Source organism: Herpailurus yagouaroundi, unplaced genomic scaffold, assembly GCF_014898765.1.
Source record: "Herpailurus yagouaroundi ecotype Mexico unplaced genomic scaffold, PumYag 217, whole genome shotgun sequence".
Lineage (NCBI taxonomy): Eukaryota > Metazoa > Chordata > Mammalia > Carnivora > Felidae > Herpailurus > Herpailurus yagouaroundi.
In genome coordinates, this window is record NW_024412448.1 from 4,990,702 (window position 1) to 5,003,688 (window position 12,987).

A 12,987-nucleotide genomic window follows, 5' to 3' on the forward strand; every position below is an offset into this window, starting at 1 on the left:
GACGTGGGGCTCGAGCCCACAAACCGCGAGATCATGACCTGAGCCATAGTCAGACACCCAACTGACTAAGCCACCCAGGCACCCCAAGGCATCCCCTTTCCATCCCCGGGACTAGGTCCTGTTTCTCCCTGGGTCAGCACGTTGTCCTTTTATAAAAATGCTTCCTTAGCACGTTAAGTGGGAAAATACCGGACGCTTTGTCTGTCTGCAGCTGACCCTCCACTTGGCAGAAGGCCTGGCTGACCTGGAGTTCTGGGTGGGATTCGGTCTTCCCGACTTTCCCTCAGGGTCAGGAGGCCCCGCCCACCGTCCTCTGACCCCAGTGTTGCCTTCTTCCATGCTGCTCGGATGCTGATTTTTAGCTGTGCGTGAATTTTTTTGTTTTTCTCCTCCCGGAAGCTTTTAAGATGTTTGCGTGTGGTGGCAGATCTCATACCAACGTCTGTGTGCGCGTGGAGGGCCCAGGCAGGGCTGGAGAGCTGAGCATCCCCCATCACAGGCTAGGTGTCGGCCTCCGGGGCCACGAGCGGGGTGGCCACGGGCCAGTGTTGAGGCCGTGACCAGATGTGGAGGAACGGAGGGGGCCCTGGCAGGGCCCGAGGACAGACGCGAGGGGCTACGGTGTGCTGCGGGGGAGGTGGCGAGGCTGCTGGGGGCGGGGCCTGGTGCTGCGGGACGGGCTTGTGCCTTGTGAGCATCTATCCCTGCCGTCCCCACAGCTGGTGCGTTTGCTGTCACTACTGGAGAACATTCCATGGATTTCTCCATTCTCCCCATCGGCAGTAGGGTTATTCCCCGTGGGTTTTGCTGCTCTGGACGCGTAACGTCCACAGGACCGTGATGCTGAGCCCTGCCGCATGGTGACCTCCACGGTGGCGCCTCTGACGTGGTGCCAGGGCTGCTCTGCAGGTGGCCGCGGGGTCTCCCTGCCAACCTGTGATCTTACTTGGGGACAGGAGTAAGCAGGTGGCTCACGCCTGGCTTGTGAGGCTTCTGAGAGTTTTGGTGGGGCTCCCATGTGAGTGAGGCTCCCAGGCCACCTTCCATGTGGGCAGGAGCCCTGCAGGCCGCCCCAACCCCTGGGCCAGAAGCCGCAGCCACTGGCCAGCTTGGCCAACCTGGCTCTTGGGTGGGGGAGGGGCAAGTCACAGCCCCAAGGAGGCCAACAGGCGACCATTTCCACCTTGGTATGACTTGTAGTGTCCAAGGGGCCTGCGTGCCAGGGGCAGGTGATGCAGCCCAGGGGGATGCCCGGCCTGGACCTGTCCCACGCAGCGACTTGCTGAAAAAGGCGAGGTCTTCTGGGCCCTTCTGAGCACCTTGCGTCTGTTCTGCGTGGCAGAAATGTCACAGTTGGAGTCCTTTGCTCGTGGCCAAGTGTGCAGGGACAAGAGTTCGGTGGCTTATTTTGGCCACTGCTCCTGTGGAACCCTGTCATTGGGGTTTTAGGTGTTGAGGTCACTGGCCGAGGCAACGGTTCTTCAGTTCCTCGGTCCCATAAGCCTGCCAGCCCCTCGGGGTGGGGGGGGGGGTCATCTGTATGGGCTCCGCACCCCTCCCTGCAGGCTGGTCAGGACCCCGATGTGGGGGGCCCACACGTATTCCCGGCTGGTCCCGAGTCCAAGCTGTTCTGTGGTGCATGTGGCCGTGTGTGAGTGTGTGTGCGCGTGTGCGTGCGCGTTTGAGGAGAACACCTGTTCCCTGATTCCAGACATGGGGTTCCTTGTCCCATTCCAGGCACGGGGCTCCTGGTCTTGATGGTTTCCTCGACTGATCAGTAAACAGAGGAGCCGTGCACCGTGGCCCAAGGACAATGGGCTGTGGGTGTCTCCACCTGGTTCTGGCTTTCTGTGGTCGCGCAGTGTGTCCGTGAGTGTCTAAGCTGCACGCTGTGCTGTCACGTCTTCCTGAGGAGCCGAACCTCGTCACCACGTGGTGGCCTTCTCTGTCCCTTTGTTTGGTGTGGAGATTGATTTCCTGCTCCTCTTCCGTCTGTAGCCCCTGGGGGCTTGCTGTTTTGCGATCATTTCCTCCCAGCAGACCTTTCCCCCCCCAGGATGGGAGGGAAGAGGTGTGAGCCTCTGTCCTGGGAAGGAACCGGCCTCGGGGGGGCAAGTGCCCCGTGGCGCTCCAGCCCAGGTGCTGGGAAGGCTGCCACCGCCTTTTGACTAGAGGTGGTTTGCAGACACATCGTCCAGACGCCCCAGCACAGTGGGGCGTCGCCTGTCCTCTGGCTGCTGCCTCCCTGCCCGGGTCTGCTGCCGTGGCCCCTGGGAGCTGTAGGGTCAGGCATGGCCAGGTGCGCAGAGACAGAGACCCCGGCCGCTCCCTTTTGTGTCCTGATGGCCCTGCCGTCCCCCGCAGAGCCCTGCACCTGCTTCCCGCTCGGCGTGAGGGTCTTGAGCAGCACACGCCTACACGTTAGCCCCACTGTGCTGCTCCGGGCTGAACCAGAAGTCGTGAGGGCCGAGAGGCTTCCCGTGTGTGGTTTTCCCCTCCTGAGCGGGAGCCGCGGCCCCGTGGCGGTCCCCTGTGCTCTCTGGAGGCACTGCCCGCGGCCAGGCTGCCCCTGGGTCCTCCTCTCTCCGTGTGCAGGAGGCGGGCGGCCTCTCTGCTTTGGTCCTGCCGGTCCCTGTGCCGCAAGGTCCAGGCCTCACGGAGGGGACCCTCTCTGTTCCGCTCTGACCTTTCCCCTGCCCCGCAGGGAAGAGACTCGCAGGGCTTCGCTTTGATACAGCAAGCGGCTGGGGAGCACGGGGACTGCCCTTCTAACCTGCTCGCCAGCAGCCGCCTGCGCCTGGCCGTGTGCAGGGCCCCCACGTCTCTGCTGAGGCAGGCCCCAGTGCCACCTCCCGCCCCACCACAGGGCGCTCACGGGGGCGCCTTTGGTCTGCGTGTGCCCGGGGGAGGGGCGGCTCTTCCCACACCCGGCTCTGCGCCTCCGCCCTCACGGCTGCTGTGCTTGCTCAGGGCGACGGCGTGTCCAGCCTGGGCCCGAGGCTGCAAGCCCGTCCCAGTGTGTGGCCCACGGAAGGGCAACCCGACCGCGTGTTTGTCCCGGGAACCTGCTGGATCCCAGCATGACTGCCGCCCTTCCGCCTGTGTCCCTGTCCGTCTAAGCCCCTTGGAACAGCCTCCCTGACCCCTCCTGACCTCGATCCGTCAGAAGTGACATCAGCTTGGCGTGGGAGCATGGCACCGAGCTGTGGGCATTTCCAGAACTCCCATGTGGGCTCTGTGGTGGGTCAGGTTTGCCTTGCTCTAAGTGAGGACAGTGGTTTCACGGCTGAGCGGGTGCTGGCTCCACTCAAGTGCCAGCCCTGAGCAGGACTGAGCCCAGGGGACTCAGGCAGTGGCTGGGGCCCTTCCACACTCTCCACTGTTTTAAGCTTTAAGTGACTGGACGTTTCCGTTCGCAGAAAAGCGGGAAGGTCAGTGGAAGGAACCCCGGGGGCCGTCTCGTCTGCCCTGAGGCCACTCTGCCCGGTCGTCTCTGACTTTACCTTGTTTCTCCTGTCTGCCCGCCTCCCTGTATGCCACAGGCACATGCATGGGGCTCACAGCACATGTGTCCCCTGCCCAGGCGTGGAGCGGCTGGCTCCTGGGCCTTCTGTGCCACTGTCATGGCCACTAGAGAGTGGGCCTCGGCCCCGGGTCACAGTGTGCAGTTGTGCGTGCTGTCCTCTGCAGCGTTGGCTCCTGGGGTGCCAGCCGCTGCCCTGGGTTTCTGTGCAGGGGAGGGTGCTGTCCAGTCGGCTCACTGACAGCAGTGCCTGGGTGCTGTGTACTTGGACGAGGCCGCAGGCACACCCCCGGCTCTTCTCTCCAGGGCCACGGTGTGGCAGGGGCCGGGCTGAGCCCAGGTAGGGAGTGGGACATGGGGGACGGAGTCCCAGTGTGCCCGGGCTCCTGGTACATGTGTGCGGTGACTCAGTCCTTTTGTGCTGCAATCACTCAGGCAGAAGATGATCACGTCGCCTGCCCTCGGCCTTCCCTGGTTTTCTGGAGGGTTCTAGACTTTTCTGGAAGGTGGCACTACTTAAAGGGAGGCAGCAGTCATGGGGCGCAGGGCACAGCCTCTGCCGAGCCTCCGTTTCCCCAGTGCGAGGCCAGGCTTCGTGCCGAGCCCGCCCCGCCCTGTCCACGGCCTCCTCTGGGGCCTCATCCGTGTGAACGGCCGTTCTCTCTCTGTTCTCTGCCTTTGAAGAGGCCGCTTGTTTGTGATCCGGGCGTGTGTGTTCTTGCAGGGCCCGTCTGCCCACACCGAACCCGCCCAAGGGCAGTGGGAGCTCTGTGCTGGGCGCGGCCTGGCGGCGGGATGCTTGCTGCTGGGTGGCGGCCTGAAACCCGGCCTGCTTTGGCCCCTGAGTCACTGGATTAAGGGAGGTGCGACCTGAGCACTCCCCTGCCACCTGAGCACTCCCCTGCCGTTTGGCTGCGCTCCACGCGTGGCCGCAGAGTGAACCGCTTGGGCCAGCTTCCCCATGCCCGCCTCTGGAGACCCCGCTGTGGGCTTTGGTGCTGCTTCTCGGCCCCTCCCGCACAGCGGGCTTTTGTCTGGCTTGGCCTCAGGCACAGAGGGCCCAGAGGCACGGGTGCCTGTTCCCGAGTGCGGTGTGGCTGGAATGCAGGGCCCAGCAGAGGGGAATGCCCTTGACTCTGTGACCCCAGGGACTTGGAGACTATGGCTGGAGGGCTTCTGCTGGCAGAGGTCATTCTGAGACGCTGCCCTGGGCCGCCCACCTGCGCGGGCTCCTGTTCTCTCAGTGAGCATCGCCGCCCCTCCCGCAGCCCCTGCACCTGTCCAAGGAGGGCCTCTCTCAGGCACGTGACTGCGCTCAGTCTGACGTGCCACCTGCTGTCAGACCCCGACAATAGAAAGTGCCCTTGCTAAAGTGCCCTCCCACCACTTGCAGGCCTCAGCCAGACCCATGTCACACCCAAGGGGCCTGACTCTGAGCCCCCACGCCACCCGTCCCAGCCTGGAATAGGACCCCTTCCCAGCCGGTGACACCAAGGCTCCCCCAACAGCACGTGGAGGTGGGGGCGCCCCTAGACAGAGGCAGTCGCTGGACCCCAAAGATAAGGCCGCTCTTTCCCGCTCTTCCTTGGCCGAGTGGACCTGCCAGGGCTTGACACACAGATCTCTGTGGACTCCCCGTCCTGCCCGTGGTCACTAAGACTTGAAGCCAGCCCGGGAGCTGTCGTGGGTTGCGTCCGCTCGGCCCAGTGTGGCAGCCGAGGCCTCGGGACTGAACACAGCAGGTGTGGGGCCCCCCTCAGGGCCCCTGGGCCAACTAAGCAGCTCTCCTGCCAGGGCCTCCAGAGTAGCAGCTTAGCCCGCCCTCACGGGAGCGGTGTGGGCCAGATCAGCCCTCATCAGGAGACGTCGGTAAATGTTAGCTGGACCTGCCGTGTCCCCTGGGGCAGGAAGGCCAACGGGGGACGGCGGTCTCGCCTGGATCTCATCCTGAGGACGGGCTGGGGACCGCCGGGCCTGTCGCCTGGTTTCCAGGGTCCCTGCTTGGTAGGCGGGAAGTGGAGCCTGCGGCCGGACTTCTGCGCTGACGTGGGGCTGGGCACAGCCTGTCGGGACCTGGCCCGGGGCCTCTGCTGGCAGCTTGTTCCTGCTCTGAGAGGGAGCGTCTGACCTGTCCCGCATCCCGGCATTTGGCAGGAGGCTTGCCGGGGCCCGGTACACCCCACCCTCCCCTGCGGTGGCACACCCAGGCCGGCCCTGGGGCCCAGAGCTTCCCCACTATGGCCATCGTGGCTGCAAGGTCCCCGGCCCGTGACCCCACCCTTGTCACCCCCGAATCGAGGCGCGGCAGGCAGACTGCACTGTGCCTGGCATGGTGGCAGTGCCCCGCTGAGAGCGTCCGAGGACAGCAGCCCCTCCCTTTCCCTCGAGCGGCGGCCGGTGTCCGCGTGGCGGCCCGGGGCTGGCGCAGGGGGAGGGTAGGCATGTCACGGGCGGTGTGACGCTCCGACCGTGGCGACCTGGTACTCCAGTGACCGGTCCTCTCCAAGTGACCTCTGTCCCTGCTTCTGTCTTGCGAGAGTTCGAGCAAGTTGGTGCTGAGGAGCCTGTCCCGGCAGAGCCGATGTCCACTTGCACAGTTAGCCAGGGAGCGCGATGGGCAGGTTCCTGGAAAGTCGCGCCCGGTGGAGGGTCCTCGGTGGCGCTTGGCAAGGAGCCGAGCAGCAGCGCCTCCCCGCAGCTGGGGGCACAGACTCACGTTGCTCCGGGCCGGGGCCTGGGTGGCTGCTGGGCCCCTCTCTGCCTACTCCTGACGAGGTCCAGGTGGCCCCCTGTCGCCCAGTGTCGGGGTTTGCTCCCTCCGTGACTTTGGTCACTGGCATCTCCTTTGGGTAGAAACGTAGGCAGAAACCCCCGCTGTGTTCACACCGAGTGTCTCCTGGCAAAGTCATACCGGGCAGAGTGAAAGACGAGGCTGGCGGGCGGTGAGCCTGCCGGAGATGCGCCCTGGTGGACGCGTGAGGTGGGGGGAGGGGAGCGCGCGGGGATACTGTCCCCTCTGCCTCCCCGCAGGGGCTGCGTCTCCCTGTGCTCACACCATGGGGTCCCCGGGGCTCGAGAAGGGGTCAGATGGAGTCGGTGCCCCTGCCAAGCCCCGTGCCCAGCTCCGCGCCACCCAGGGTTCACACGCTCGTGTGCTCCGGTCTCGGCAGGCACCTTGAGGCAGCACCCCTGCCATCCTGGACAGATGTCCTAGGGACCCTGGTGCCCACCGTGTGCCCGTGGGACACACCTGAGGACTGTGTCCGAGCACAGATTTATTTGGCAGCAGGAGGCCGGGGGCGGGCGTGAGACTCTAAGATCCCAACAGACTCCCAGGTGCGGCTGATGCCGGCCCAGGATCTGACCCGGAACTGGTCCGGTTGGGGGCGCGTAGGGCGGGGGCCGAGTGTGGTTGGCCTCACCTCTGCCTCTGCCGTGAAGGGCCGGTGCCCAGGCGTGGACGGTTGACGCGGCATCGACACGACAGGGCCCCGCGCTCTCACTGTGCCTCAGAAGAGCGCATCGGTGAGGATCGCCGGCTGCTGTCATCGCCATGGCAACACAGCCATCGATTTTTCTCCTGGTTCCCCCCCACCCCCCAAATCAGCCGCTTTCCATTTCTGCCTTTTTTGTGGGCGGGAGAAGAACCCGCTTCTCCCAGGGAGGAGCTGGTGGCTTCGAGGCCAGTGGAGAGGGTGGTGTTGGCAGCTCCTCCCGGGGGCGGGGTCCCCTTGGCGACGTCTGAGCGCCGCGTCCGGTGGCCCTGACGGTGCAACGCCCCCTCAGCCCCTGTGCTGTCTTCCCCTTAAGAGAGCTCTATATTTGTGCCTTGTTCAGGCATATGCTAATTAGCTCTTGGAGGCGCCTTCCGCTCTGGAAGCCACCAGAATAATTGAGCATTATGGATATTTGCTTCAGAAGGTTCCAGAAGGTGGTGTGCGTTCACAGCCAAGTTTGAGCAGCTGACCCTTTGGCTCTGGGCCCCTCCTGGAATGACAGACACCAGAGACATGAGCTCTCGGTGTCCTTGGTGGCCACTGGTGACCACAGGGGATGCCGTGATCTCCGAGCAGCACCGGAGCAGCCCTTCCACCAGGTCCGTCCAGCTCCAGAAAAACCAGAAGGAGCTCACGTCCCTCCTGTGTATCCTCCGGCACTGTCTGGGGCTCTGAGGACTCTCCTGGTGCGGGGCTCTGCCGGGAGGAGGCAGAGAGCATTGGTGAATCCCGAATCCTGCTCCACCACGGTGCGCACAGCGCCCCAGGCTGCAGAGTCCTCGCCGGGTGGGTCTCCGCTCTGCTCCTCCAGGGCTGGATGCCGAGTAGCAGGGCCCCAGCAGGGTTGGGGCTCCTGGCAGGCCTGTGGCTGCCGTGGTCTTCCCCTGGGCTCTGGGTCCCAGACCCCCAAGAGAGACTGGCTGAATCACAGGCTCCACAGGGTTCCACTGGCGTGCTGGTCGAATAACAAACACTCCCTTCTCCCGAGGGCTCCCACCCTGAGGGCGCACCACAGCCCTTGCCCTCACCCCTCCCTGGCCTCAGGCTCCCTCAGGCCCCTCCAGTGAGACCCTGGTGGCTCTGGCCTGACCAGACCTCTCCTGATCAGAGCGTGTGCTCCTACAGTCATGTCTCGGGGTCCCTCTGGCTTCACATGACACCTGTGCTCATCTGCATGGCCTCGGATGGCACCACATTCTGCTCCAGATCCTACCTGGGCCACCCCGACCCCTGCCTTGAAGAGTCCTGGTGGCTGTGTCCCTAGGGTCCTGGAAGGGCCTTGGCTCTGAGGGCACAGCCTATAGCCCTGGGGCCTTCCTGCCTTTGCAACATGGTCACATCCAGCTCTGCCAGGGCGTGGTGCCCTCCCCCCCCCCCCCCCCCCCCCCCCCCCCCCCCCCCCACAGGACTTAACTGCTGGGAGGGAGGAACATCAACCACTTGAGCTTGGGGTGGGGGAAGGGCCGGGTGGGTGGCACACGTCTGCTCCCAGACCTTGTCTGCCCAGCCTCCTGTACCCTGGGAGGGGGTGGCGAGTGTGTGCAGGACCCTCCCCAGCACCAGTCCTGGCCGCTCCTGGGGCTCTGTCCGGGCTTCGTCTAGCTGGGGCTGGTGTCACGGGCTTGACTGTTCCCTGGTGCAGGTTAGCAGGTATGGGATTTGAATCGAGGGCTTGGGACAGCCACAGGGAGACTCTCAGAGGAGCTGGGGCCCGACTCGGGCCCCCGGTGACCCAGGGCTCATATGTGAGGACCCTTCACCACGGGATGTCCCCCTCCTAGAAGCTGCGTGCTTCCTGTGAGCACCCAGCCTGGTCTGAGTGCTGATCTTCCCTAAGGGCCAGTGGGCCAGGCACCTGGTCTCGTCATCGTCCCCACCCAGTCACAGCACTGCTGAAGACAACCCCTGTCTTTTGGCGTCAGCTCCCCTGGCTCCTGCCGACACCACTCCTTTGTGGGTGGCCGCCCCTCGCACAGCTCCTCGCGTCCACAGGGCCCTGTGAAGTTTGTAGCAGCCGGGATCAGAGACCGGAGACCAGACCGGCGGCCAGTCCCCACTGTGGGAAGGCGCAGGCAGGCCGGCAAGGAAGCTGTCTGGTGCTCGGGACCCCCGGCCAGGCCTGACTTCGTCACTGAGGGGGAAGGGTGGCAGGGGTGGGAGGTTAGGGGGCGCCTGTGGTGCCCACCCCTTGACCCTGAGGGGGTGGCGGCTTCCCGCAGGCGAAGGCGTGGTTCCACAGGGAGACTGAGTGTTGTCCCCCTGCTGGGGCTTTTCCCGTCTCTGCCCCTATTTGCTTAACTGTTTCAACCACCACCATCCTGCCTAAGCAGGGAGGGGTGTGTGTGGAGGGGCTGCTGGTATCGAGGCAGTGCTGTGCCCACGTTCCTCGTGGTCATCGTCGCTGTTGCTGACAGAGTCCATCAATTGCCCAGCCCGGTCCCCCTGATCGTGAGATGCACGGCCCTACTGATTTAATCACAACACCAGGTACACACATCCGTGCTTGTTAACCGTGAGAAAATTAGTTCAGCCCGGGAAAGGCTGTCCTGGAGCCCTTCCCCCACAGACTCCTTCTCTGTGAGGGTCGGTCACCCCGTAGGTGGCCCTCCCTGCTGAGCACCCCCTGCTCTGTAGACAGGCCACACAGCAGAAGCTGGTCTCTGCCCCTGGGGCTCAGTCCCACTGTGTGTGGCAGTGGGTTTTAGAGGCCCGGTGGGTGTCTGATCCTCTCCGCCTCCCCCAAGTCAGGCCGCAGCCAGCCTGTGCCTCAGAGATTGAAGCTGCCTTCCTTGAGTTTCCTCAGAAAGTTAAAAATGGAACTGTCTTAACGATCCAGTAATCACACCGCTGGATATCTACCCAAAGAATACAAGAAACACTAATTCAAAGGGATTCACGTACTCGGTGTTAAATGCATTATCAGCGATAGCCAGGCTATGGGAGAAGCCCCAGTGTCCGTCGATAGACGAACAGATGAAGAAAACGTGTATATACAATGGGATATTACTCAGCCATAAAGAAGAATGAGATCCTGCCATTTGCAACGGCGTGGATGGAGCTAGAGAGCATGATACTGAGTGAAATAAGCCAGTCGGAGAAAGACAGATACCATGTGGTTTCACTGATACGTGGAATTTAACAAAAAACAGATGAACAAAGGGGAAAAAAGAGACAAATCAGGAGCCAGACTCTTAACTGCAGAGAGCACACTGATGGTTACCAGGGAGGTGGTGAACCGGGGCGGGGGGGGGGGGGTACCGGCGATGGGTGGTGAGGGGCGCACCTGTCATGGCGAGCAGCGGAGGGAATTGCGTCACCGTATGGTACGCCTGAAGCTGTCATGCTGGGTGATAACCGAGTGGGATTAAGATAAAGACAGAAACTGCCCTCCTGGGCCATCTCCACCGGAGGTCCCCAGCTTCCTCCCCGTTTCTTGGGTCAGGTTTTACGAGCGTCCCCACCTCCAGACCTGTCAGTTTGGAGGTGATGCTCACCTGGCCCTCCATGGGGCACCCAGCCCTGTCCCCTGGTGGCAGGCTTGCTCCCTTTCACCGTGGGGTCGGCACGGGCCACTGTCTGGCTTTGCGGGAGCCGTCCCCCAGCCGCCTCCTCGGGCCTGTGGAGCGCTGGCAGAAATTGTTCTTTTTTAAGCCTCAATGGGGTGTTAACTCGTCCTTGTGAAATGGCGTCCTCACTCCTTGGGGATTAGGAACCGGTGGGAGGGCCCCGGAGGGGCTCTCAGCGGACTCTGGCGCCCGCCCCAGCCTTGCATGCATGAGTGAGCCCCGGGCCCCCTCCCCGGCCTGTGTTTGTTGCAGTCTGCCAGATTCACGCTGCCGCTCAGCTCCTTGTCATTTGAGGATTATAAGAACACTTCGTATCTTCTGCAAAAAACAAAAGAAACAAAAACGCAGCCTGAATCTTTACAAACGTCCGTGTCGTGAACGTGTGGGGGGCTCCCCGTGGATCCAAAGACCCCAGTGCCCAAGGAGGAAGGCGCAAGTCTGGGCACCGCTCCACGCTCCTTCCTGGAACCTGTCTCCAAGCCCGGTTAGGACACTGGGTTCCGAGTGCTTGAAGCAGCCTTTGGATACACAGAGCGCTGAGTCCCCGAGAGAAACCAGAGCCAGCCAGAGCTTAGCGTGCGGTCGCAGGTGGGGAGAAGTTCTGGATGCACTCTGCGCGCTGTCCTGTGGAGAGTCTGTGTCGGTGGTGGCTTTCCTCGTGGGGGCAGGGGCGTGCCGCCGTGGCACCGGGCTCTGTTCTCAGCATGCAGGCTGGGGCCACGTCCCGACGCTTGCTGCTGAATCCCAAGCGGTTCTGCAGAAGGGGTAGGTGCGTGCGCGCATGCGTGTGCGTATGCGTCAGGAGCAGAGAGTTAAAGCAAACACGGCCAAACGTCGAGGACGCGGGGACCTAGGAGGGGGCGAACTGGTATTTGCATTGTTACTCTTGCAGTCTTCTGAAGGTCTGGGAGATCCGGCTGAGGGAGCGTGTGTTGTGCTCTAAGCCACGGAAGAAGGGACTCCGAAGCCGTGGCTCGCGGCTCTTTTGATCTACCAGCGGCTCCCACTGTGTTTACCCAGGGCCGTCAGGGGAAACTTCTGGGTGCGGCTGTAGAACCGGCCTCTGACGTGCCCCCGGGCCTCCTCCCGGCCCACAGAGGAGTCCTGGGTGCCGGCCATCGCTGCTGTAGGGGCCTGGCCGGTGCCGCCGCTTCCCACAGGAGGCGGCTCTGCGCCTGTGCTGGTCCTGGGGTCCGAGAAGCTGCGGGACAGGTGTCCCTGCTGCCGGCTGCCAGCCCTGGCTGTGGCCTCTGTGCCACGTGGTGGCCACCAGGATCCTTGGAACCCCGAGGCCGGGTCCCTGTCTGCTGCCAGCCCCGCTGACTTTCTTGGCCTTCTGTGAGCGTGCCAAGCAGCCCCGCCGTCCTGGCGGCCTCCGGGAGGGGGCACAGGTGCCACACCGAGGGCCTCTGTTAGTTGTCTCACCTGGAGCAGGTGCTCACTGCAGTCATGGGGCCCTGGCCGCAGAGGATGAAGGTGTGAGCAGCGGCCCCAGGCTGGGAGCGGCCTCCTCCACCGGGTGATGGTTCTCATGTCAGCATACCAGCCTGCAACTTGTAGAGTTCGTACTTTTAAAAACTCGGGTACACGTAATTTTCTTACTTTTTTGGAATCTTTTCTCTTTTCCCAAAGAGCCCCGCTTGGGGAAACCTTTGAAGGTTTCCCGGGTTCCGCGATGTCACCGGTGTGGTCCTGTGTCCCCGGATGTGTATGAAGCCGCTGGCCGAGTCCCGCTCGGTGTGGTTTGGGCGGCCCACCCCTCCATGCTGTCGCTCTGGAGGTTCCGAGAGCGTCCTGGGAGGCTGATTCTTCTGTCATCTGCTCGCGGGACACGGCCGCGCACCAGCAGGGCACTCCTTCCCGTGTCCTGTCCTCACCTCGAGTGCCAGGGCCCTCTCGGGAGCCGTAGTCCTGCTCTCGTGCTGCACATCTGCCCCGCCTGGCTGTCCTCCCTGGTGAGGGCCCGTCAGCTGGACCTCCCGCGTGTTCAGCTGGGTCCCTCTGGGCCCCCCCTGGGCTGCTGTGGCCTGTCGCTCCTGCCTTTTTCTCTCCTTGGTGGCTGGCACCTGACACTGTGTGGGGCCGCCCAGGCCCCCGGCGCCGAGGTTCTTGCCGGGGCCCGTGCAGAGTCGTGGAGGTCCGGCAGAAGTTCTGGAGCGCGGGGGGAAACGCGTGGTAACAGCAGCGACTGGGTTCTGGCGTTCCCTGCGCTCGCCATCCTGCTGGGCGGCCGGCGGTGGCAGGGCCTTCCCCAAGGACAGCCTCCGCCCTCCCCTGCCCTCCTGCGCGGCTCTGACCTGCTGGAGGCTCAGCTCCTGTTAGGATGCGCGGCTTCGTCGGTAGCGTCCCTGCTTCACGTTCCCAGCGGCTGGCGCCAGTCCGGAGCAGGGCCGCCAACACG

General features: G+C 63.7%; 1 protein-coding gene across 5 annotated transcripts in view; it reads left to right on the top strand.

The window, feature by feature from the left end:
• Positions 1-12,987, top strand: part of BAIAP2 (BAR/IMD domain containing adaptor protein 2) — a 63,209-nt gene that overhangs the window by 20,081 nt on the left and 30,141 nt on the right. The window contains exon 1 of one of the 5 annotated variants that reach the window (XM_040456626.1): positions 1,990-1,994. The exons of the other annotated variants lie outside the window; for them this stretch is intronic. The gene's annotated coding sequence lies outside the window, so the exon portion shown is untranslated. Of the gene's footprint in view, positions 1-1,989; positions 1,995-12,987 lie in introns of those variants that run through there. 5 annotated transcript variants of the gene reach the window in all.